The sequence below is a fragment of the Alosa pseudoharengus genome, unplaced genomic scaffold (genome assembly GCF_046254945.1).
Source record: "Alosa pseudoharengus isolate Yale_2024_CS ecotype anadromous, Long Island Sound unplaced genomic scaffold, YU_APseudo_1.1 YU_APseudo_1.1_scf_15, whole genome shotgun sequence".
Lineage (NCBI taxonomy): Eukaryota > Metazoa > Chordata > Actinopteri > Clupeiformes > Clupeidae > Alosa > Alosa pseudoharengus.
The window spans coordinates 37,761,085-37,766,084 of record NW_027468620.1 but is presented as its reverse complement, the minus strand read 5'-3'; the positions used below and the strand labels follow the sequence as shown (position 1 = coordinate 37,766,084).

The following is a 5,000-nucleotide window of genomic DNA, read 5'->3' as shown; positions in this document are numbered from 1 at the left end:
ATGGTTACAATTTCTGTACAATTTCTGTAGTTGCTGCATCCATTCATTGTTATTCTCTCTCCTGCTCAAATAAATGGTGTGCGTGAATTAAGTTGATGATAACGTGTTTACAAACTCTGCTTTACAGAAAATATTGTAAATAGTCTACTGTCACGCAGTTAATGGGATACTGTGCAGAGTTGAAAGTTAGGTCAACTTAAACGAAGCCCTTGCTTGGCCTCCTGTGCTGCGCAACGCACACTTAGCTCCTCTCATCTATACAATGTAGTTCCCATTTCTGTAAACCATACATAATTTCAAAGAAAAATATTACCACTCGAGGGAAATCAGTGTGGTGTCCATGTGAAAAAATAGGCATAAATCTAGCGTACACATTTTCACGAATCACTGATGTGTTGATGACATAAATTAGGAAATGTTAGAGGACTTAAGGAGACGTGATGTTGAACTGCATGCCGATGCCATTTAACCCAAATGCCCCAGCGGCAGCACGGGAGAGAAGAGATTAACTGACAGAAGATATGCATTGTCTATAGAGAGGTAATGTTAGATTACATTGTACATTGCAAATATATCACCATGCATTCATAACCTCGTGATTCAGTGAGAATGATCCCAAAACATCGGAAAGTATGTCTTTGTGACAATTCTGTATTACATTTTGTCAAGAGGAAAAATCAATAGCTAACTGTTCCCAACTGAACAGTGATTATAACGCTCCTGGCTGCGCCTGGCAAATACGCCACCATAATAGCAATCAGCTATGGAACAAGCGTGCCTGTTGTTAAAGGGAATGTGAGATGACGCTCTGATTGGTTTATTGCACGTTACGCCCAAACCACACCCATGATTAATGTAGCTACTTCAGACCACCCCATTTTAGATTTGCGTCGGGCGCAACAGTCAATATCCCGCAGGTAAAATAGCATCAGCTCCCGAGATCCGCCCACAAAGTCACTTGCGTTTTGCGCGAAGACACTTCCGTTTCAGACCATTAAAATAGGGCCCGAAGAGTGCACACACACACACACACGCACACACACACGCATCATGATAAGATATGACAGCATAATGAAATCACATTGTGCATGAGCTGGTGTGCGTGTGTATGTAGGGGGTTGTTTGTGTGTGTATGTGTGCGTGTGTCTGTGTGTGTGTGTGTGTGTGTGTGTTTGCATATGTTTGTTTCTGTCAGGTGAAGTGTCATTTTACATCATATCACTTCATAATCACATTATGAAAGTGAAACACAAACTCACACACAGACCCCCCCCCCCCCACATAGTCATTCATTCAGCGTCACATGCTGCTTTATTTAAAGCAACACCAAAGAACTTTCCCTCTGTTGCACGCACGCTATTTGTTTACCGGCTTTGCAAATAACGATGTCCACAGACATGGTAGAATGTTTCGCATGACTTCTAAAAGTACGATGTATTGCGACATCAGATGCAAGTCAAATTTGTAGTTTCTTATGTCTCATTCCATCGAACTACAGATCCGCTACCCGATCTGGCAAACTTGCATAGTGCGGTTATAGCCGATAGAGGGCCGCGAAGCGAATGCAGAATTGCCGTTCACCTGTTACGAGTTGATGAACCACTGAAACGATTTCGGAAACATTATTTTAAGGTATAAAAAACTCTTTGGTGTTGCTTTAAGTTTTTTTGATGATGTGTTAGCCTTGTTGTGCTAGCCTTGTTGTGTTAGTGTGTTAGCCTTGTTATGTTAGCCTTGTTGTGTTAGTGTGTTAGCCTTGTTGTGTTAGCCTTGTTGTGTTCGTGTGTTAGCCTTGTTGTGTTAGTGTGTTAGCCTTGTTGTGTTAGTGTCTTAGCCTTGTTGTGTTCGCCTTGTTGTGTTAGTGTCTTAGCCTTGTTGTGTTAGCCTTGTTGTGTTAGTGTGTTAGCCTTGTTGTGTTAGCCTTGTTGTGTTAGTATGTTAGCCTTGTTGTGTTAGCCTTGTTGTGTTAGCCTTGCTTGAGCATTCCATCTGCTATTGTTTGTTTTGAGCCATACCCCCACTACCACTGTCAGAATGTGTGCCCTAAATAGACACACACACACACACACACACACACACATTTCTGGTTCAAAACACGTCGCTACGACAAAGGACGTGACCATTGAGACTGTGTGTGTGTGTGTATGTGTGTGTGTGTTTAAATGGGCATATACAGGGGGCATCGCTTTCAAATGACCACTTCATTCGCGCATTACGAGGCGTGAAGCTGCGGGAAGCTTTAGTACCACTTTCAGCCACTGTGCGTCGCTCTGCCACTGTACATCGCACTGCCTGCCACCCTTTCTGAAAAAGCAGGATCTACCATTAAACATAATTGTTGCCGAGAGTAATCCCAGCCTACGAATTCAATAACAAAATGTAGTCAATTGACTGCTTGACATGTCATTTTTATTTTTCTGTACAATAAACAAATACATCTGCTTTATGCCGCAGAATTACATTCATATTTGGCTAACTTCTGCAGACGCGCAAAGACGATATGAGTCTGTTGCATTTCGTTAGATGTCCGAGTCACGCATAATGTTTGAAAACCACTGGCTCGTAGCCTAATCACAATAATTTAACATACGACAGTTGGATACTTTATCATGTTCCCATGCCTACATTTTGGTGAGTAGCATAGAGATCGTTAAAACAATAAAGTATGGCTCTCTGTTTGGGACATCGAAAACTTATATTTTTAATAGGGTAGACTACCGTCGGAGATGCTGACTTGCAAAGGCCTCGGGATAACACGTTATCTCCACTATCATCAGTCAATGCCCCCTTGATCAAAGTGGGGAATGAAAGAAAAAGTTTGAGAACCACTGGCTTAACAAGTTACCTGCAGTCCAGAACACACAGAATATTGCAACAGAAAGTTGCCTTTATAATCAACTACGATTTGTTCCAACAGCATTCAAACAAAGCCTTTATAAAAGTGAAAAAAAAATATTCCATAAGAAGTAAAATAAAATACTGTTACTGTAACTGTATCCCAAGCTTTAGCTCCCCACGTCTGTGACAGGCAGACGTGACACCGCTAAATTCTCAGCTTGTTTATAGCCTACCCCACACTGAACGCGTAAGACCGCTAGCTAGGCCCATCACTGTGGGGTGCGGTAGCCTACTCTCTGGGATTTAAGTCAAGCAATATAACCATACAAATGTTAAAAAAAAAAAAATTGAGTAATTTCGGCTTTGTCTGAACTGGCCATTGTAGGCTACGTAAAAAATAAACAAGTGGGCCTAGGCCTATCCCCTATCCAATGATATCGGCAAATGTTTGTTTTCCAAAGTAAGAATTTCACTTCACCATGCACCTTCGACAATGAATAGCTCATTACACTTATGTTACTGTTGAACGTAGGCCTAACTGGTATCATTACAAACATTATTCTGTGTTCTGTCATAGTTATTCAATCTGCATTGTTTGTACTCAACTCTCAGAGTGTGTGAGCATTTCTCTTTTAGTGGGTGTTCTCGACTCTTAGTGTGTGTGTGTGTATGTGTGTGTGTGTGTGACCTGCAGTGATAGCATTACCCCTCACCAGGCACCGCACGTAGCTGAGTGCCGCCATATTTAATGTCTTTTTTGAAATATTAACAGAGTTTAATTATCCATTCCATCTTATTAGAATGCTCTCTTGTTCATCACCTCCTCTCTCTCCCTCTCTTCTCTCTCTCTCTCTTGTCCCCCCTCTCTCCCTCCCTTCCTCTCTCTATCTCTCCTTCTCTCTCTATTCCACTCTCTCCCTCCCTTCCTCTCTCCCTCCCTTCCTCTCTCCCTCTCTCCCCCTCACTCTCTCTCTCACCTTTCTCACAGTCACAAAATCTCTTTTTTCACTCTCTTGCACTTTCTCAATATCAATTTATTTCACTTTCTATTCTGAAAGACTCTCATGGTTTCAATCCAGTCTCACTCTGTGTGTGTGTGTGTGTGTGTGTGTGTGTGTGTGTGTGTGTGTGTGTGTGTGTGTGTGTGTGTGTGACGGTTTCGCTCCACTCTCACTCTGTCTACCCTCTCTCTATCCCCCTCTCTCTCATTCCTCTCTACCCCTCACACTCTTTCTCTCTCTGTCTCTCTCCATCTTCTTTCCTTTATATCCCTCTCTCTATCCCCCCCTCTCCTCTCCTCCTCCTCTCCTCCTTTCCAATCCCCCCTCCCCCCTCTCCTCTCCTCCTCTCCCCCTCTCCTCTCCTCCTTTCCTCTCCCCCTCTCCTCTCCTCCTCCTCTCCTCCTTTCCAATCCCCCCTCCCCCCCTCTCCTCTCCCCCTCTCCTCTCCTCCTTTCCTCTCCCCCTCTCCTCTCCTCTCCTCCTCCCCAATCCTTCTCTCTTCTCCTCTCCTCCTCTCCTCTGTTCATTAGAGGAATTACTCCTCCCTTTATTCGCTGACAGAGGGAGGAAAGATGTGTGTGTGTGTGTGTGTGTGTAATGAATGCCATGAGGTCTCCTCCATCTCCACTCTATCACTCATGGCATAAAAATGTGTGTGTGTGTGTGTGTGTGTGTGTGTGTGTGTGTGTGTGTGTGTGTGTGTGTGTGTGTGTGTGTGTGTGTCTGTGTGTGTGTGTGTCTGTGTGTGTGTGTGTGTCTGTGTGTGTGTGTGTGTCTCTGTGTGTGTGTCTGTCTGTGTGTGTGTGTGTGTGTGTGTGTGTATGTGTGTGTGTGTGTGTGTGTGTGTGTGTGTGTGTGTGTGTGTGTGACGATGACGATATCGCGTGTGTTTAGCCTAGTAGCCTAGAAGCCTAGTAGAGTACAGGTGAGACAAAGCTTAACCTGGTCATCTGCTGAAGGCTGGGCTCACGTGGCCACATACACACACACACACACACACACACAGACACACACAGACACACACACACACACACACACACACACACACAGACACACACACACACACACACACACATACACACACACAGACACACACAGACACACACACACACACACACACACACACACAGACACAGACACACACACACTCACACACAGACA

General features: G+C 44.1%; 1 protein-coding gene across 4 annotated transcripts in view; it reads left to right on the top strand.

Moving 5' to 3' along the window:
* Positions 1-5,000, top strand: part of qkib (QKI, KH domain containing, RNA binding b) — a 112,578-nt gene that overhangs the window by 53,267 nt on the left and 54,311 nt on the right. The gene's annotated exons all lie outside the window — the stretch shown is intronic.